Consider the following 21,716-nt stretch of genomic DNA (forward strand, 5'->3'; position numbering starts at 1 on the left):
AAGAGGAAAAGAGAAGCAGTAATAATAATCTGAATAGCAGGAGAGAGACAGAGGGGTAGAGGGAAAGAAAAAAAAAACGGAAGAAAAAGAGTAGTAGTTTAATAGATGAGGAGGAGGAGCGGAGCAAGGAGACAGAGAGACACAAGTATGTTGGAGGAGGAGGAGGGGAAGGGGGGAGGGGATGGAGGAAAAGACCAGTAGTAGTGTACCAATAATAATCCGAGTAGGAGGTGGTAGTGGAGGGGGTGGAGGGCAAGGAGGAGAGGGAGAGGTGAACTGTGAGGGAGGGGTGGGTACTGGGTAGGTCCATCATTCACATCTGAGCAAGGGAAGGCGGTGGACGAGGACCAGCAGGCGGAGGTAAGATTACGAAGATTACGTTTGTTCTTCCTGTCTCTCTCTTTGTGTCTATCCCTGTCTGTCTATCAGTATGTATGTTTGTCTGAATGTTTCTATTTTTGTCCTTGAGCGTGTCTGCCTCTCGTCTGTCTGTGCCTGTCTGGCTGTTCATGTGATGGTGAAGTTAGTGGCTTTACATAGCATTTAAACTAACACTGGTGATTTAGGATGTGGTGGTGGTTGTGATGACTGCGTGGTAGTGTCGGTAAAGGAAGCATGTGAGTGGTGGCGATGGTGACAGTGGTGGTGAAGGTAGTATGTGTGTGTGGTGGTTTCAGTGATGGTGGGTAGTGTGGTGAAGGCGTGTGTGGTGTGCGTGGTGGTGATGGTGTGTGTGTGTGTGTGTGCTATCTAGATGTTTTGTAACAGCCCTGGTTAAAGTTGTGTTCAATGTGTTGGAGTTTGTAATGGTAGTTTCAATAACGAAAATTCGGCACCTTTATCAAGCTCTAGGGAAAATTAATGGCGTTTTTACGAGTAGCGACAGTTTATCAAGTGTTCTGTTCTTAAAACAGGGTGTGCAGTGGAAGTTATCAGGGTTTTCAGTGGTGTGTTTTACATGTGCGTTTATCAAGCGTGCTACACATTTTGACAGGTTGGAGTGGAATTTGCGAATTAGTGGTTGTTTAACAAGCAGTCTAGATCTTTAACAGGCTGTACAGGGGAAGTATATAAGGGTTTTCAGTGGTGTTATTTTGAGTAATGGTAGTTTAACGAGCATTTTGTACCCACTTGACTGGTTGTAGTGGAATTTGCGAGTTAGTGGTAGTTTAAGGGGTAATCTGCACCTGTAACATGGTGTACAGTATGTTATTAGGTTCATTGCAATGTAAGTATTGATGTATCCTTTAAGTGCTATAATGTTAGGTATTGGGGTTTTCAATAACTTTTTTTATGAGAATAGTGATGGTTATAATAAGCATCCGTAGTGGAAGTTATTAAGGTTTTAATGTTTTCAAATGTTGTCCCGTATCGTAGTGGTAATTTTAAAGTCTTTGTACCTTTGAGATGCTGTAATGGTGACTATTGGGTTTTTCAGTTGTCCTTACAAGAGTCGATAGCTATAACAAGGAATCCTTAACAGGGTTGTCATGAATTTTTTTGGGATTCTTAATAGTGTTCACAACTGGAGAGCTGGTCTTAACAAGCAGTCTGCTTATTTTGAAAGGCCGAAATATAGGTTAGTAGGATTTTCGTTTATTTATTTTTTTTTATTACTGCAGATAGTTCAAGACATCCATAATTTGAACCTTTTTTTTTAAGGTTTTGTTAGATAACGCAAACTGATTATTTTGCTTTGTTCCTTAAAACCTTTTCTTTCGAGCGATCCAGTGACCCTCGTTCTCCATTTCTCTCTGTCTCGTGCTTGTGTAAGTGCTCTTGGTCATTAAACTTTCCCTCCTCCATTTCCTTTACAGTTCTCCATCTCGCAGTGTTTACACACGACTGTCCCACAGTACTCGCTCATCCCTTCTGTCTTTCCCATTCCCTCCATTTCTTCACCCAACTTTACATTTTTAGATCAATATTTACCTTCCTCGAGTCAACTTTTCTTTTATTTCCTCATCTCCATTATCCGTTCCTCCTTTCAATTTACTACCATTCTCTCTCTCTCTCTCTCTCTCTCTCTCTCTCTCTCTCTCTCTCTCTCTCTCTCTCTCTCTCTCTCTCTCTCTCTCTCTCTCTCTCTCTCCTGTTTATTTTTAAAGGATGTTTTCTGGACTGCAGTGATCGTTCAATGTGTATCCTAAATAGTCCCCTTGGCCTGAATATTGTTGCGATATTACAGGTGTAGGATTCCCGTCTTCTTTTGCCCTCTTTTTCTCCTCTCAATGTTCTCCCTTTATTCTCACCATTATTCGTCCACTTCCCCAGCTGTACGAAAAATAAGACTTTCCCCCAGTTACTAGTACCTTATTCCCTCATCTCCATCATCACTACTACTGCTACTACTAAATACTATTACTGTCACTATTACTAGTAGTTCTATTACATTCGTATACCTACTACAACATGTCTATTATTATATCTACTATCACTACATATCTACTATTACTATTATATATCTATTACTGCTGCATCACCTTTTGAACAGATAACACTCCCACCTCTGATCTCACCCCACCTCCACCACCGCCACCACCAGTGTGTTGGGTGTTGAGGCCATTGAGATAGGAAGGTTGGAGTGGCCTTGAGGCGTCCTGGGTGAAGCCACCCAACTGTCAGGCGGCCATATTGTCGTAGGATAGGCAGCAACTGCAGGGCAGAGATGAAACACGTCATGGAAGTATTTCGCTATGTTGGAATGTATGTATGACCCCTCTTTTATGTTGGGGTTGGGATGAGGTCCCATAGTTACTAAGGAGAGTCAGGTCCGTATGGGTTGGGCTATGATGAGTCAGGTTAGCTCGAGTTAAGCCTGTGTCAGGGTGCTTATTAAGGAGTGTCAGGTCTTGACCCAAGTCGACCTACACATACTCTCTCAGTCAATAATTCAGTAGAGCTCTCGTATAGAGAGAGTAAAGACAGGAGTGTTGCTCCGTGCGTGGTGTGAAATGCCGACTACCTGTGTTGCATTTGGGTGCAATGAACAAGCGAACAAAAAATCTGATCCATCCATTACATTTCACCAGTAAGTTATTTATATATTCATTTATATATATATGATGTTCTAGGAAGTGTGCATGATTTTCATAATGAAGACTGACGCACAGGAAATAGGCGCTTTGATTATTTGATCGCAGTGTTAGGAACATGTTTACAGGCTACCAAAGGACCCGAGCAGAAGAAAGGAATGGCTTGCAGCTATACGAAGAGACAACTACACCCCAGGCAAACAGGCACGGCTCTGCTCCAAGCACTTTAGACCTGATGATTTCGACAGGACGTCCTTGTGTTACGTGAGGCTGCGAGATGGTGTTGTTCCCAGCATATTTGAGGCTTTCCCTTCACACTTACAGAAAAAAACAAGCAAAAGGAAACCTCCCAAATCTCGCCCTCTCTGTGATCCTGCCCCACAAGAAGCGCAAGATAGTGGACATTCTACTTTAGCTGTGCCGGAAAATCCTGTGCAAACAAACTCAGGTGAGTCACCAACCAAAGCCCAGCTAAAGAGGAAGCTGGGAGAAACAGAAACACAACTCGTGAAGTCTAGAAAAAAAATTAAACTGTTGCATCAGAAAACAAGACGACTCAAGAAAAAAAATGCCGAATTGTGTTCTGTGATCAGTGCATTGAAACAAAAAAACCTAGTAAGTGAAAATAGTTTGAGATAGGAAGTATTGAAAAGATTAATGAAATGTTGCTTACTTCTCCAAAACCAGTCTTAGAATATCTTTTAACTTATAAGATGAGTCAGGACCATATTGAATTGTTTTTCAGCATGATAAGAAGTAAGGGAGGGTTCAATAACAATCCATCTGCTCGGCAGTTCTTAGCTGCCTACAAGAGGGTGTTGACACACTCTGAAATACAAGAAGTAAGTCGTGGGAATTGTATGCCTTTAGAGTCTGTCCCGATCCTCACCGCCTCGAGTCACTATTTAGAGGCTCCTAATGCAAGTGTACCTTCTAGCAGTGTCATCAACCATTCCCTTCATAAAAGCAGAGTTCTAGAGGCTGTTGTAACTGATGAAAACAAGGAATCTGAGGTGGGCAGCAAAAGCTTAGCTTCTGCCTGTGTTCTTTCTCCTTACTCTGACAAAATCGTTAGCTATATAGCCGGGTTTGTCAGTTTAAAGCTTAAGAGATTTTTAAATTGTGAGTCGTGTTGTAATGCTCTATTTAGCCATCATCCGGATGCGACTCACGGATTAATCTCAGTTAAAAATAAAGGCCACCTCTCTTTTCCATCCAGAGATGTTGTTGCCATTTGCCTTGTGTGTGAAAGGAAATTCAGAGAGAAAGTGTTACTGTGTAGTGACCAACCATATGCAAAGCTGTCAACACATGCTTGGCACAACATTGTAACACTTGTACTGTCTGAGTTCCAGGAGAGGATTGTCTTCTCCAGCCTGGCACAACACATGTTAGACAGTGAGCCTGTCACTAATCATCTCCTGTTACTAATCAAGGCTGTAGCCGAGACCTATCTGCAGGTCAGGTACAGATATGCAGCCAGACAGTTTACTGCAAGACTGATTTCCCGTAAAGGGGTCAAAAGTAGAACCACGATGAACAAATTAGTATTATTTAGTGGAATGTGATTATGTATATAATCTATAATATCTAGTTATAAGGACATGTTGGCATACAATATATGGGTAGCAGTAACACAGTAGTTTCATTTGACATATTATAAATGAGCATATTATAAATGAGTGTAAACAGTGTAAAAAGGGGTACAAGAAAAATGCTTGGTAAGTGACAGCTCCCACATCAATATGGCGGACGGGGGAGAGCGGTGGCTTCCTCCTGCCAGTACTGCCCGCGCGGCTCAGGGCCACTCCAACCTTCCTATCTCAATGGTTGAGGCGGCTGCATGAGCGAGGCGCCGTCAGGCAGGCTTGTGATGGCTGTTACTCTTGCCAGTCTCGGTCAAATTTCGCTCCTTGTAGCGCAATTCCCGCTGACGTTTTACAAAACTACTGTTTCATTATCTTGCATGTAAAAAAAAAAAAAAAAAATGGGAGTGTTTTAAGAGCAACTAAAATTCTGTTCTCACAATAGGATTTTTTTTCTCTCTAATTTCAAAACCGCCGATCATTGTTCTCTGCAAGAAGTTTGAGTGTTCTGAAAGCCCTGTTATAATTCTCTTCGCTGGTGTGGATAGTTGTGTTGATTTCTTTTCCTTTGGCCCGTATTCCTGAGTGAGGGGTTGGCATCGTGTACGAGTCTCCTCCAGTGATTTTGTTCCTTGCATTTTCGTGTGATTTCTGCCCTTTGCAATTCTATCCCTTCATCTCAGTATTTCTCTTGATCATTTCCCTCAACTGGTATTCTCCATTTTCTAATCGATCCCTGATCTAATCTTACTATCCAAACCATTTTTTTTTTTTTTCCCCTTACCACTTCCATAATGCAGTCCACTCCTGCCGTCCTTTTCACTTTAGCCCCATTATCCACATCAACATTGTCCTCTTCTTTCCAGTATCCTCTCATCTGTTTAGTGCCCATGTTTTTCTTCCATATATTACTGGTCTAAAACCATTCTCTTCCCTCACAGCACACCACCACCACCGCCACCAGTGCGCATCACCAGCACAGTCTGGAGGATAGGAGGAAATGTTGTTCCAGATTCCAAGCTTGAAAATCCAAGGCAAATAGACTTGTGTAAGTTAATATAGGTAAAGTTAGACAAGATATTGAGGTAATGATAATGGCAGGCTGGTGGCACATTAGTTTCATAAGTTAATGGTAATGGCAGGCTGGAGGCACATTACTTCATAAGTTAACATAACATACTCAGATAAATTCAATGGGAAGATCTTGTGCTTTCATGTTTTTATACTTCCTGAATATTTTACATACCCATTTTTCTATATTCCCATCACATGTCTTTCAGTAATTTAAGATTTTGACAAAGGAACATTTGTTAAGGAGAGTTATAAGGTCAAATATAAAGATGATCACGTCTTCACTTGAGTTTTATTGCATTTCATTCACTCAAAAGGTTTTAAATTTGTCAATCATCAATGTCAATCCTTTACAGAGATGTCTGGTGTTGCATTGTTAGAATCTGGAAGTGTGGATCCTCACTCCTTGATCAAGCAGCAGCAGTGGCAGCAGTCATTGCTGCCCAGAGGAGAGGATGCATCAGGATGCATCTGAGAGTGCTCACTGGCTGCCGGAGGCGATATGTCACTGATTCAATGTAACACGCAAGGCAGCCAATCACAGGAAGGCTTTGTGTTATCACCAAGAATGCCATGAGACATTGTTTATAAACTGTTATGTGCCCACAGCCACCAATCATCATAGTATTCCAGGGAGTAAAAAATAATGGCTAATGATTTCCATAAAAACAAGAACCATATTGATTCAAAACAGGCCAAAAAATACGAGAAATAAATAGTTTCATCCACATTAGAAAACTGGTGGGAGTAAAAATTAGCCCATTAGCATATTTGCTTATTATTTTATCTTGACCAAACTGTAAATTGCATATGGAATTTAGTTAACTAATGTTTTGGACACTGCTTTAAGTAATATGACCAAATTCCCTAAATGACTTTGTTGCATAATGGGAGATAAAAATTTTCTTTCTGCTCACCCTTTGGGATCCAAACTTCTAGAAAAAAGAAAATCATTTTAAACATGTTCTTCATTGTTGAGGTTAAATATATGTTCTACATTGTTGAGGAAGAGTTAGGTTAGGGTAGGTTGTTAGGTTGGTTAGCTAGGTCGGACTGATGGTAGCAATGCTTAAAACCCCTCCAAAGTTTGCTGTTGTGTACATGTTGTAATTTAATGTTGCTGTGTAAAATTTATCCAGATAGTTGATAACCATAACTAAGAAACTGCTAAGCACTGGATTATAGATAGCAGTGTGTACAGTAAGTACCTGTGGCAGTCAGGTCTGAGATGGTGACCACTGCAGTAATTAAAATCTTCAAGATGAGCACTTACGCATTCAAGTATTACAACAGGTGGACTTAGTTCCATGCAGGTGAAGGACCTCCAGAGGACACCACCTACACTGTTGTCCTGCGGACACTGTCACTAACAGCTGTTTGCAGAACTGCCAGTCCCTGACAAGTAAGTAAAGAACAAAAAAAAAAAAATTACATTTTGAAAATTACTACCATTCTTAACTTAAAGTACAGTAGTGTAAATGTCACAACAACCAAATTTGGTAAAGCACCAGCTTTCATGGGGCCAGCAGGGCAACCACTCAGATTCCTGAGTTTAGATATCTGCACACATGAATAATTATTAACCCAGCACAACTATGTAACAGACATAAACATGAATAAATTGATTATATATATATATATATATATATATATATATATATATATATATATATATATATATATATATTTTTTTTTACGTCTAGTTTTCCCTAGTCTGTTAGGGCTGAGACGGTGCCTCCTGATGAAGGACTTTTGGATTTGGCATTTGGGAACCGTTACCCTGAGTGGATGCCCTTCCTACCCTCGGACCGTAGCCAGGATTTGAACCCGTGCGCCTGATGACCACTTGGCCCCCAAAGCGCGCGCGGTTCCACTGTACCACGGCGGCTCCCAAAATCACCGTGACCCGTGAAGAGCCCCGGGGTCAGGTCAAGGACGAGGAAGCCTACAGGAGGCGCCTCTCCAAGACCGACCAAATGTTTCATCCCCAGCGGGATTCGAACCCGCGGCCTCTGGATTAGAAGTCCAGCGCGCTATCCACTGCGCCATGGGGACTGTTATATATATATATATATATATATATATATATATATATATATATATATATATATATATATATATATATATATATATATATATATATATATATATATATATATATATATATATATATATATATATATATATATATATATATATATAATCTTTTCTTCATTAACTTGTGTAACATTTGTGGTCCTGGATCTAATTTTTGATCAGTAGAATACCACCTCTCCTCTACTAAACCTCGTCATCTTTTCCTCACTGAAACACAGGTGTCTGAGGCAACTGACAGTAACCCATTTTCTGTTCCCTCCAACTTTCTGTCTCCATATTCAGTCCAAAGTTGAATGTTGTGTCTATGTGCGCAATGACTTAACCTGCTTTCGTGCCCCACGCTCTTGAATCTTCTGAGTTTTCCACCATCTGGCTATGACTACAGTCACTCTCTAAATTTATCTGTGCTGTATACCTCTCACCTAACTCCTCTGACTATAAGAAATTTTTTGACTACTTAATTTCCATAGTGGAGCACATTCTGTCTCTCTTCCCTTTTGCAGAGATCTCCATTCTTGGAGACTTCAATATTAATCACCAGCTTTGACTTTCCTCTCCCTTCACTGACCATCCTGGTGAACTAGCCTTCAACTTTGCTATCCTCCACAACCTAGAGCAATTGGTACAACACCCTACTTGTGTTCCTTACCATCTTGGAGATACACCCAACATTCTTGACCTTTTCCTGACCTCTACTCTAATCCTTCTGCTTATGCTGTCACCCTTTCTTCTCTGTTGGGCTCCTCCGATCACAATCTCATATCTGTATCTTGTCCTATCGCTCCAGTCCCTCCTCAGGATCCCCATAAGTGGAGGTGCCTCTAGCATTTTGTCTCGGCTAGTTGGGGGACCTGAGGAGGTATTTTGTTGATTTTCCTTGGAATGACCACTGCTTCCTTGTCAGAGACCCGTGTCTGTGTGTTGATTGCATAACAGAGGTGATAGTGTCTGGCATGGAGGCGTACGTTCCTCACTGTTTTTCTCGACCTAAACCTTCCAAACCTTGGTTTAACACCGCTTGTTCTTGTGCAATACATGATAGAGAGGTGGCCCACAAAAAATTACTCGAGCCTTCCATCACCAGAATCTCGTGTGCTTTATATTTCTGCTAAAAACCATGCCAAGTGTATTCTCTGACTAGCCAAAAACTTCTTCATTGATAGAAAGTGTCAGTCTTTCAAGATCTAACTCCCCTTGTGACTTCTCACATCTAGTCAAAGATATCTCCAATAACTTTTCTTTTTTTCCCTCCTTTGTTTCAGCCAGATGGCACTACTATCACATCCATCTCTAAAGCTGAACTCTTTGCTCAGACCTTTGTTAAAAACACTACCGTAGGCCTTGTTCCTTCCTCTCTTCCACCCTCTGACTACTTCATGCCTTCGCTGGCATAAACCCTCAGAAGGCTTATGGACCTTATACGAGTCCCTCCTATTATTCTCTGAAACTGCACCTCTGTGCTTGCTCTTGTTTAGTCAAACTTTTTCAACTCTGTCTGTCAACATCTACGTCTGTCAACATCTACCTTTCCTTCTTGTTGGAAGTTTGCCTACATTCCTAAAAAATTCCTAAGAAGGGTGAGTGTTCTAATCCCTCAAACTACCATCCTATTGCTTTAATTTCCTGCCTATTTTAAGTTTTTTTAATCTATCCTCAACAGGAAGATTCTTAAACATCTATCACTTCACAACCTTCTATCTGATTACCAGTATGGGTTCTGTCAAGGCTGCTATACTGGTGATACTTTGGCTTTCCTTACTGAGTCTTGGTCATCCTCTTTTAGAGATTTTGGTGAAACTTTTGCTGTTGCCTTGGACATATCAAAAGCTTTTGATAGAGTCTGGCACAAAGCTTTGATTTCCAAAGTACCCTCCTATGGCTTCTATCCTTCTCTCTGTAACTTCATCTCAAGTTTCCTTTCTGACCGTTCTATTGCTACTGTGGTAGGCAGTCATTGTTCTTCTAAATCTATTAGTAATGGTGTTCCTCAACGTTCTGTCCTGTCACTCACTCTCTTCCTATTATTCATCTATAATCTTCTAAACCAAACTTCTTGTCCTATCCACTCCGAAGCTGATGATACCACCCTGCACTTTTCCATGTCTCTAAATGTCCAACCCTTCAGTTCACACAGGGAAGCCACAGAATGCCTGACTTCTAATCTCTCTAAAATTTCTGATTGGGGCAGAACAAACTTGGTATTGTTCAGTACCTCAAAAACTTAATTCCTCCATTTATCAACTTAACACAACCTTCCAGACAAGTATCCCCTCTTCTTCAGTGGCACTCAACTGTCCCTCTTTTCTACATTGAACATCCTGTCTTTTACTTACAATCTAAACTGAAAACTTCACATCTCATCTCTAGCTAAAACAGCTATGAAGTTAGGTGTTCTGAGACATCACTAGTTTTCTCACCCTTCCAGCTGCTAACTCTGTACTGGGACCTTATCCATCCATGTATGGAGTATGCTTCACATGACTAGGGTGGTTCCACTCATACTGCTTTTCCAGACAGGGTGGAATCAAAAGCTTTTCATCTCATCAACTCCTCTCCTCTAACTGACTGTCTTCAGCCTCTTTTCTCAACTCCACAGTGTTACATCTCTAGCTGTCTTCTACCACTATTTTCATGCTAACTGCTTTTCTGATCTTGCCAACTGCATGCCTTCCACTCCTCCTATGGCCTCACTGCACAAAACTTTCTTTTCTCTCTCTCCTATTCTGTCCACCTCTCTAATGCAGGAGTTAACCAGTATTCTCAATCATTCATCACTTTCTCTGGTAAAATCTGGAACTCCCTGCCTCCTTCTGTATTTCCACCTTCCTGTGACTTGAATTCCTTCAAGAGGGGAGGTTTCAACATGCCTGTGCTTCAACTTTTGACTACTGCTTCGGACCTTGCTCAGGGATTGGCATCTCAGTGTTTTTTTTTTTTTTCCTTGGTGTTCCTCCTACATTAAGAAAAAAAAAAAGCAGCCCTCCCTGTATTTCTTTTTTTCCCTCTTTCCAGGAGAGTCTGGCTCTCTGTGAGGACCACAGCCATCCACCCACCAGCAGTAGTGTTAGAGTCATCCAGCCCTCATCTGCTGGTGTTGCTAGGGCCTCTGGATTCATTGTTGCTGTGGGTGCATCATGTGAAGTTTTAGCAGTGGACATCAGTGTTTGAAGTCATCCATCTTACAGATGACATCACCCAGTGGTGAATAACTGTTGCCACTCATTCATGTTAACATGTATTCAATTTTGTTCTTCAGTGCATACCTATGAACATTGTATGTACATTTAGCATATGAGCCATACTTTTGAATGGTCTGTATTACAGTTGATTAATATGGTAATTAAATGCCTTATTTGTGCAGTACATTATTAGTGGACAATTTGTTTAACCCTCATTTGTATGCTGTTACTTCAGCTGCCCAGCAAAACTGCAGCAGAAGGCTACTTTGGCTTATTTTTTGAGGAATACATCTCTCAGGTATTTAAAATACTGATTCCAAAAGTGTGTCTTGACACCACCTTGGGTATAGTGGAAAGGTCCAAGGAGCAAATGAGGAAAAAGGACACAGCAGGATAGCAAGACATGTAACTTGACACACCGTCAATCATCACCGTCTGCTATGTGTAGTGCTACTTCATTTCAAATACTATAAGATGAAGCAAAACCTGCCATTTAGTACTGCTAATTAACAGCTTCTATAAATATTTCCTGTGTTTTTATGTACTGGAAGAAGAGACACTGAATAGTGGGTAAAATAGTAATTCAGTCTTTGAGACGTGTGAAATGTGGTAAAACATGATCCCGTAGGAGTGCCTCAATGTAATTCAGTCTTTGAAACGTGTGAAATGTGGTAAACATGATCCCATAGGAGTGCCTCAATGTAAACACAGTTTTCAAGTGGTTTGGTGGCAAGGCTGGCTCTGTCAACAATCCCCAAGGCCATCACTGCTGCACAACTGTATCTTCCCAGCAGAAAGATATCTAAGTGTTATATGGTCACCTTCATTTCAGAGGCAAGTGGGTTGCTCCTTTCTGTGTCACTCTACAAGGCTTCTCTTACTAGATCGGTGACAAAGAGAATACCTGCATGATCTACATGGTATCTTTTGATGAGTTCTGTGTCATAAGTTCATACAATATAACCTATCTGGGTAAATAATTCCTGAGCTGGAGTTGTTGTGAGTGACCATCTTGGCAGCAGGAGCATCTGTCATAAGCTGCTAAGACAGGGTGGACTCAGTCTTACCATCCCATGTGGATTTAAGACCTGGCTATGACATATTTCATAGCTAAGACTTGCTACAACTGCTTCATAACTCCTAGAATAGACTACAAGAAGAGATGTGAGGCAAGGACTGTACACATGACTTTTTTTTAAGGGTCACTGGCCAAGGGAAACAAGAGGAAAAAAGATCCCACTAAGGGGCCAGTCCTGAAAGAGATGTCAAGAGAATCATCAAAAACTGAAGGATAAGTGTCTTAAAACCTCCTGCTTGAAAGAGTTGAAGTCACAAGAAGAAGGAAATACAGAAGCAGGCAGGGAGTTCGAGTTTACCAGAGAAGAGGATGAATGATTGAGAATACTGGTTAATTCTTGCATTAGAGAGATGGACAGAATAAGGATGAAAGAAAGAAGAAAGTCTTGTGCTGCAAGGCTGCAGGAGGAGGGGAGGCATGCAGTTAGCAAGATCAGAAGAACAGCATGAAAACAGCAGTAAAAGATGGCAAGAGATGCAACATTGTGGTGATGAAAAAAAGGCTGAACACAGTCAGTAAGAGGAGAGGAGCTGATAACACAAAAAGCTTTTGATTCCACCCTGTCTAAAATAGTGGTATGAGTGGAACCTACATACATAGACGGATAAAGGCCCAGTACAGAGTTAGTAGCTGGGGGGTGAGAAAAACTGGCAGAGATGTCTCAGAATGGCTAAATTCATAGAAGCTGTTCTAGCTAGAGATGAGATGTGAAGTTTCCAGTTTAGATTATAAGTAAAGGATAGACTGGGGATGTTCAGTGTAGAAGGGGGGACAGTTGAGTGTCACTGAAGTAGAAGGGGGGGACAGCTGAGTGTCATTGAAGAAGAGAAGATAGTTGTCTGGAAGGCTGTGTTGAGTTGACAGATGGAGGAATTGAGTTTTTAAGGCATTGAACAATACCAGTTTGCTCTGCCTCAATCAGAAATTTTAGAAAAATCAGAAGTCAGATGGTCTCTAGCTTCCCAGTGTGAACTATTTACTTCCTGAAGGGTTGGATGTCTATGAAAAGATGTGCAAAAGTGCAGGGTGGTATCATCAGCTTAGGAGTGGATAGGACAAGAAGTTTTGGGTGACAGGACAGAACCGTGAGGAATACCACTGTTAATAGATTTAGAACAACAGTGACCCTCTACCACAGCAGCAATAGAACGGTCAGAAAAGAAACCTGGGATGAAGTTACAGAGGATAGAAGCCGTAGGAAGGAAGTTTGGAAATCAAAGCTTTGTGCCAGATTCAATCAAAAGCTTTTGATATGTCTAAGGCAACAGCAAGAGTTTCACCAAAATTTTTAAAAGAGGATGACCAAGATTCAGTAAGGAAAGGGAGGTCACCAGTAGAGCAGCCTTGACGGAACCCATACTGGCGATCAGATAGAAGGTTGTGAAGTGATAGATGTTTAAGAATCTTCCTGTTGAGGACAGATTAAAAAACTTTAGATAAGCAGGAAATTAAAGCAATAGAATGGTAGTTTGAGGGATTAGAATGGTCACCCTTTTTAGGAATAGGCTGAATGTAAGCAAACTTCCAGCAAGAAGAAAAGGTAGATATTGATAGACAGAGCTGAAAGACTTTGACTAGGCAAGGTGCAAACATGGAGGTACAGTTTTGAAGAACAAAAGTAAGGACCCCATCAGGTCCATAAGCCTTCCAAGAGTTTAGGCCAGTGAGGGCATGGAGAATATCACTGTGAAGGATTTTAATAAGTAGTATGAAGTAATCAGAGGGTGGAGGAGAGGGAGGAACAAGGCCTGAATCATCCAAGGTAGAGTTTTTAGCAAAGGTTTGAGCAAATAGTCAGCTTTAGAAATAGATGAGATGGCAGTGATGCCATCAGGTTTAAATAAAGGAGGGAAAGATGAAGAAGCAAAGTTATTAGAGACGTTTTTTGGCTAGATGCAAGAAATCATGAAGGGAGCTAAATCTTTAAAGATTTAGATTTTTGGAGAACAGAGTTGGCATGGTTCTGGGCAGAAATATAAAGTGCATGAGATTCTGGTGATGGAAGGCTCAAGTACCTTTTGTGGGCCACCTCTCTATCATGTATAGCACGAGAACAAGCTGTGTTGAACCAAGGTTTGGAAGGTTTAGGTCAAGAAAAAGAGTGAGGAATCTACACTTCCATGCCAGACACTATCACCTCTGTTATGCGCTCAGCACACAGAGATGGTAATACCTCCTCAGCTCCCTCTGATTATCAGAGGCAAAATGCCAGAGCCACCTTCACTTAGGGGGATCCTGAGTAGGGAGTGGAGTGACAGGACAAGATACAGATATGAGATTGTGATCAGAGGAGCCCAATGGAGAAAATAAGGTGACAGCATGAGGATCAGAGGTTAGGTAAAGGTCAAGAATGTTGGGCATATCTCCAAGATGGTCAGGAATACAAGTAGGGTGTTGCACAGATTGCTCTTGGTCGTGGAGGATATCAAAGTTAATTAAAGGCCAGTTTGCCAGGATGGTCAGTGAAGGGAGAGGAAAGCCAAAGCTGGTGGTGAACACTGAAGACTCCGAGAATGCTGATCTCTGCAAAAGGGAAGAGAGCCAGAATGTGCTCCACCTTGGAAGTTAACCAACCAACAACACAATGGGACAAAACTCCAGCCTCAGCAGCATCTTGCACCACCACAACACAACACTCATTGAGAATCACTTATTACTTGTATGAGGCAAGTGTGGACACAACAACAGCAACTTGTGTTAGCAAGCTTGACAAGAACACCATAGTGCACCTCCCTGCATGAAGCTGAGGGGTGTATGCACAGTTGGAAGCCTCAACCTTCATCACCCAGTAGCTGCCACCTCCCTGTGAAGTACCAACAGCCTGATGCAGAACTCAGGACACCAGTTCATACACTCAGCCACAGATCAAAGCATTAAGCCAACTGTGGCTCTGTATTCTCAAACACTTTGGTGTTGTATCTTAATAACACTTAACTGGATGAAGTAGAAGTTACTGGACTTTCAAGATTCTAATGATACTTTAAAAAAGGATTTTCCACTAGTGATAAAAATATCCAGGGGGAACCTGACTCTGTAAACCTCTGTAAATCTCATCTCTGTAAACCTTGGAGATTGTTGCAGTGAAAGCCCACAGTGTTTAAGAACAGTGTTACCAAGCAGGGAAGCCTCAAGTCCAAGCAACAATCAGGTCCTGAAGAATACAGCCTCAGTGTTGTGGTCAGCAGTGGCAGAGGAGTGAGGGTGGTGATGGGAGGCTTCTACCACTACTGGAAGTGTCAAAGAGCTGTCTTGCTGGCATCCTGAACCATCTTCTCCAGCTCCAGGTCAGCCATCAGCTGCTCCAGAGGCTCCACTCCTGCTGTAGGAGGGAAGCAATAATGTAGGTTACCTGGCAGGGGACTATCATGTGACACTGCTTCACTAAGTCTGTAATAATAGTTTTGCCAGCTGAGGAAACAAGAACATGGTAACACGGCCACTGACCGACGCTGTCACTGGTCAGTTCATTGCCTGTCTTGTTTTGAAAAGTGTAGCTAAACTTACATATTTCTACTGAAGCCCTTACTTGACTATAATGTTTCTGAATATACAACTTACAATAATCATGTATTCTACATTATCTAATAGTCTTTGGTAGAGATAAAGCAACTTTTGCTGGGGATTCTAACCTGAACAGCATTGAATGCTTAAATCTAATGTACCTCCTGCCAAGTCAATGGAGTGTAAAATATTTATGTATTTTAATCCTTTTTTTGCATATGGTGGTGGGAGAGCTCCACTGCTCCTATGGGGGATGCATGCCATCACACTGCAGCAGCATTTCAGCCAGCCTGTCCTGGCCACACAATGACTACACAGGTCAGTAAACAGGCCAGACGGTGGTGGCTTCAATAAGTGTTTGGGAATAATACAGTTATCATTTTGTCAAGTTTTAACCTTGCCACAGTCAGTGTGCTTGGGTGGTGCAGAGCAACAGTTTCTTAGTGGCTGCAGCATAAGTGACACGTTCCATAGCGATCTTGTATGGGAGTGTCATATTGCACATTTAGTAAACATAGGAGATAAGCTGTAGTCACCAAGTGTTTCCACATCCCTGCCACTACTTAGTGAACTACCCACAGCAAACCCATGACCACAGAGAGAGGGGTGACTCACAGTATCAGCACTGAATAGTGACAAGACCCATACTCACCAGTCTGATATCACACACTGTGCCAAGGGCAGTACATAACAGGCTGAGTGACACACTACGTGGCACTGCCTGTACTGCCAGGTGACAGCTGGTCTGGGTGACGGTGCAACACAGGGACCAGCGCCAGTCCACTTCCCACTGCATTATGAGTATTATTGTTATTTTTCATGTTTTAGAATTCATATATGATCTTTATGCAAATGGAAAGAAGAGAGAAAAAACTGCTTAACACAGGCAAAATCACAAAATTAGGAGTTGCAATCAAAACAATACAGGAATACAAATGGCAAGTGCCAAAATAATGTTTGATGCTTCATGACAGAATTGTAAAAGTTTGCTCAGTGGCAGCCTGGTGACTGTTGAGAGCAGTGTCATGCATCCAGCAACTCACTCAAAGTTGAGACCATCCACCAGAACCACTGACCAACACTCATCTCTCAATTACAGATAAAGCATTTTGAAAAGCATCATCTCATTTCTTTCCAATAATTTAAACAGATGTGCACTGGTATGGATTACATTATCTTTGCAATGGATGGCAGAAAAGAATTAACTGAAGGACACACTGGAGTACTGTGACTTTACACAAGACAGACTGCAGTGGAGGGAACAGCAAGGATTACAGGTGTTAGGAGATGTGTGCAGAAGTGGCTGACAAAGTGTTGGGGAGGGGACACTAACACAAGAAGAGGCCAGAGTGAGGGCACAAGGCATCAGGATGCATACTAAATGTTATGAAACATTGAGAGGATACCCATCCTCAAATAACAGCAGGAGGACTGTGAGAACAAAACACCCACACACACGTGTCTACCAGAGTGGCCCACCGCTGCCTACACAACATCCCTCCCTCACTTTCACAGATGCCATTCTCCCAAAAAATCCCTCACTACCTGTACACATCAAAAGCTTTGGTACACCAGCCAAGAAATAACTACAATGGGTATGACAAGCTGGCAACAAGTGTCTTGGACCACTGTGTCTGTGTCCTGTAGTCATGGTAAACATGTGTGCCATGGACAAGGAATGATTCCTTTAGTTAATTATGGTGTAGGAAATTCAGTGTTTTCAACTAGAAATAAAAAAAAATAAAATCAAAACAATGATTTAGAGTTTTTGCATGACTTGTTCCTTGGGCCATTTGAAATGTGCACCAAAAAATCACAACTGCCTGCTGGACTCATAAATAAGAGGACTGGCCACCCCATTCCCCTGATCTTTAACCCCACTGCAAGTACCTGGTCCATCACTGAGAGGCACAGGTAGAGGAGGGCAGCCTGGACACCACAAAACTGCAGACAGGTATCAGGGAGGAATGAAATAATTCAAAGCCACAGACACTCATGGAACTTGCTGATCTGTCTCCTTCATGTCTTGGGAAAGGTGTAAGAAGGAAGAAGCCAGTCCATTCCTAGTTTCTCTATAATGGTTTTGTTCTCTTCATCTGAATTGTTTTCATTCACCTGTGGTCTTGCAGTTAACAATATCTTGCAATTACTGTCCACCAATCAGGGAGTGAGAGCATCAGTCACCACTAGTGTTACCATGCTTGTGGCTATCATGCTGTGAATTTGAAGCATGCATGAACATACAGTAAGAAGAGAAGACCAGGACCTGATTGAAAGAGCTTGAGAAAAGACAGTCAAGGGAAGAAGATGGAGGGAAAGACAGTGAAATGGAGGTATGTAAACGTGGCAGAGCTACAAAGGACGGGAGGCACTGAGGAAGATGCAAGGGACAGAAACTTGTACATGGTGCCAACCCCTAACTGTAAGGAAATGGCCAAAAAAGGTCTTGCAGCTGACAATATTTTGTACATACTGTAGACCAGTGGTTCCCAAAGTGGGCGGTACCGCCCCCCTGGGGGCGGTGGAAAGATGGGGCGGTGAGGAAGAAGGGGGCGGTAGGGGGGCGGCAGTCCGAAGATTTTTGGTTACAAAAAAAAATCTGTGACTGCTATCAAGTGCTGTGGAACAAGGTCAAGATGTACTTTATTGCCTTCCCAACATCATATTTAGTAGAACGGGGCTTCAATGCAGTCGCCTTGCTTCTTTCCAAGCAAAGAAACCGACTGAAAATTACTGACCGCGGGGATCTATGACTTCTTAGTGAGTTCTAGCCTGATGTTGAGAAGCTTATGTCCCTGCACCAAGCACATCCATCCCATTAATATTAAGTGTGAGACAATGAAGGTTACTGGTGGAATGTTTATTTACCATTCCATGTTGCTGAAACAGTTAAAACTGCTAAAAAATAAATTGGTTTACTAAATTGGGTTTTATTTGTGAAATACACATTTGTGTTTAACCTTTCTCTTTTCAAATTGCAGCATACCAAATATCAAGAAAGAGGTGTTTGTTTCCATATGTGTCTGTGTGTGTGGGGGGGGGGTACGCTAGGAATTCACCGGGGAGCCAAGGGGGCGCCAGCCTGCAAAAGTTTGGGAACCACTGCTGTAGACCAACCAGTGTGTGAGAGCATCTATCAATTTAAAACTATTTGTGAATTTGAACCACACATGAACATACAGTATACCCCACCTGTACATGCATCCCAATATCCATTCGTCCATCCACACTGTACAGGCTGTTCCATACACTAACCTTGCTTGATGGAAGAGTGGTCGCACTCCACTTCAAAAAACTCCAGTGTGTGGCGTCGCCTGTACGTGGTCTGGCTGCCCTCTCCATATTCAGCACTGGGGAAGGCATCACACGGCTCACTACAAACACCTCACCTTCACACCAGCATCAGTAGGGCACATCACATAATTTCTGCTAAGCTTAATTAATTCAGTGATGTTTCATGTAGAGATTTGAAAGAATACAAAGAACAACCACTAAGATAGTGCCAGAACTGGATGACTTGACACATGATGATAAAGATTAAAAGAAACTCGGATAGAAGAGAGCTTCCTAAATAACACACATCTTTCCACATAGGAGTAGTGACATATGAAATGGAGAAATGTGTGAAAACCCCTGCAGCTTTAGGGTTAGTCAACCAACCTGAGGAACCAGACAGAAATGCCCTTTTGTTATGGACAAGAGATGAACCTCAATATTAGAGAGAGAGAGAGAGAGAGAGAGAGAGAGAGAGAGAGAGAGAGAGAGAGAGAGAGAGAGAGAGAGAGAGAGAGAGAGAGAGAGAGAGAGAGAGAATGTTCAAATAATGCAAACATATCTTTCCATGTAAATATATAAAGATATAGAATGGATTAAAGGAGGAAGCAGTGAAAGGCAAAAGTGTACATCAATGAATAAAAAGGCTGGAAAAATAGACACAGAGGCAAATTACAAACTTAGTGGCCACGGAACTTTTACTAATGAACAATTTGGCGAGTCTGTCTGTCAGTGACCTCACTATCACTAACTCATACACCTGTTGCTGTCAGTGGAGGACAGTGGAGGGGTGGGGGAAGGCACTGCTTCTTCACAGGGTGAGCGTAGCTATAATCCGGGTCGCCGTGGGAGGGACGGTGACCCTGCCTGGCCAACAGTTCCTGTCCCCGTGACCTGTGGTGGGATGACGCACTTCTGGCCTCGTCCAAACTTTCCTCGTGACTGGTGGTTGACTCTGTCCTGGAGCGACCGCCACCCACCATGTCAGCCACAGTCTGGTAGTCCCCGTCTGGTGGGCAGGGCAGTGGTTAGTCAGCTTGGGGTGCAAACATATGGGTAAATAAGGGAACATATGTCGCTCGTTTGCGACAACAACGTCATAACTAAAAAAAAATGGATTTTCGAGTTATCCATATAGACATATTCATCTTGAAACGCAGATTTTTTGGCAAAAGTGTCATAATTGTAGTTAAAAAATTGACCGCTAGAGGCGCTAAATGTCATAACGACATAACATAATATGTACCAACTTCTTTGCGTGAAGACCGTTACATGTCAGTTGTGCTGTGACCATCGTTGGGGTAACTACACTCACGCTGTCATTTAGAGTGTCATATTTTGATTTAGAACTATGTTAGTACAAAATGTAAGTACTGAACTTATGAATTATGTTTCATGCAATAATGTGTTATTTTGATGTAATACGTTTTGTCTGCAAACATAGAGCTCTATATTTTACGTCATTATTCAAAATGTGTCATTATTGGTAAAAACAAACAGATCTGAATTATGTTTCATGCAATAATGTGTTATTTTGATGTAATACGTTTTGTCTGCAAACATAGAGCTCTATATTTTACGTCATTATTCAAAATGTGTCATTATTGGTAAAAACAAACAGATCTATGTTTTACGTCCTAATTCAAAATGTGTCATTATTGGAAAAAAACCTTGTGAATAATAGGTGTTGTATTTGAGTTATGACAGTATTGTTACAAACATTACCTCGTATTACAGCAGCACATTTTTGTTTAACTTAAATTATGTCATTGTTATTTGAAAATCTTGCGAAAAACTTAAAAAAGTTAGTGTATTATTTACATTGGTGACATTGTTGCAACAAAACATTGTATTCATAAATATCATATTTTTTTTCAGATTAAATGGGTACCATGTCATGTAGAGGAAAACTTATGCTAGAATTAGCATTAAAGGCTAAGGAAAACAGTGAAGAAAACCCTGAGAAAAATAGTACAGGTATATACTATCATAACCTTGATTATATTTCTATATAATTTGCTTTAAGGTGGGAGGTAAGCCTATTTTTTTTATTAATGAGCCAATTTTAATGAAAACTATTTTAACAATCAAAACTTTTGGAGGAGTAAGGCTTTGAAGTTTAAAGATCCAACTTTAAAAAAATGCAAAATAAAGTAAAATTTTCAGATTTTTTGGTTCTCATTGTTAAAAATTTGGACCCCCATCTGAGGAATTTATAGTTCCCCCCCAAACTAAAAAAAAAATGACATGCTGTCTTACATACCATAGAGCGTTTTTAACACAAAAAACAAAAATCACATTTTAGACCCATTTCTTTGTACTTTGTAGGATGTGAACTTGCTGTTGACCCTCAAATCAATGATGACCATCTGCTGCCATCAGCAAGCATTACGGGTGCAAGCTCTGCTTCAAATAACAGGAAGTCTTCTTCTAGTAGTGACTCGTCCTCTAGTAGTGACTCATCTTCTAGCAGTGAATCATCTTCTAGCAGTGACTCAGAAACTGAAGATATTGACACAGATGATTCCGTGAAAGATAAGGACTATATCCCAAGCAAAGAGGAAGAAGAGAGTTTTAACCTTGAAGAGAAGGACGCAGTTGATAAAATTCCTGTACTAGTTAGTCCGCAAAAGGGACGTAAACGTAAACAGCACCTGAGTCAATGGAAGAAACATAAAGTGAAAAAATGAAGGAACTCTGGAAAGGCTTATATAAGCAAAAATAAGAAAATAAGACCAGAAAGGAAAATGAAACTGCCATGTGGAAATAAATGTCGAATTAAATGTTCAGAACAGATAAATGAAGAAGAAAGGCAAAAACTCTTTGACTCTTATTGGGCATTAGGAGACATTGCTCAACAGTGGCAGTTCATTTCAAACTGCATTAAAACTGTTAG

The 21,716-nt window shown here is 41.4% G+C and overlaps 2 long non-coding RNA genes and 1 other non-coding gene across 6 annotated transcripts; 1 reads left to right on the forward strand and 2 right to left on the reverse strand.

The window, feature by feature from the left end:
- Window positions 1-300: 300 nt before the first annotated feature.
- LOC135098103 (uncharacterized) lies at window positions 301-11,160 on the forward strand. Of its 2 annotated transcripts, none has more exons than XR_010266569.1 (4): window positions 301-360; window positions 5,563-5,669; window positions 6,049-7,094; window positions 10,802-11,160. It is a non-coding gene; the product is annotated as an uncharacterized LOC135098103 (long non-coding RNA). The 2 variants fall into 2 exon arrangements; XR_010266570.1 differs by lacking the exon at window positions 10,802-11,160 and adding an exon at window positions 7,406-7,760.
- On the reverse strand, window positions 5,968-20,063 carry LOC135098102 (uncharacterized). Of its 3 annotated transcripts, XR_010266567.1 has the most exons (5): window positions 19,573-20,063; window positions 18,803-18,897; window positions 16,200-16,337; window positions 15,160-15,365; window positions 5,968-7,087 (listed from the first exon to the last, which is right to left on the reverse strand). It is a non-coding gene; the product is annotated as an uncharacterized LOC135098102 (long non-coding RNA). The 3 variants fall into 3 exon arrangements; XR_010266568.1 differs by having other exon boundaries at window positions 15,160-15,362; window positions 18,803-20,063; XR_010266566.1 differs by having other exon boundaries at window positions 18,803-20,063.
- Window positions 7,675-7,747, reverse strand: Trnar-ucu (transfer RNA arginine (anticodon UCU)). The gene has a single exon. It is a non-coding gene; the product is annotated as a tRNA-Arg (tRNA).
- Window positions 20,064-21,716: the final 1,653 nt, after the last annotated feature.

Source organism: Scylla paramamosain, unplaced genomic scaffold (assembly GCF_035594125.1).
Source record: "Scylla paramamosain isolate STU-SP2022 unplaced genomic scaffold, ASM3559412v1 Contig45, whole genome shotgun sequence".
NCBI classification, from domain to species: Eukaryota; Metazoa; Arthropoda; class Malacostraca; order Decapoda; family Portunidae; genus Scylla; species Scylla paramamosain.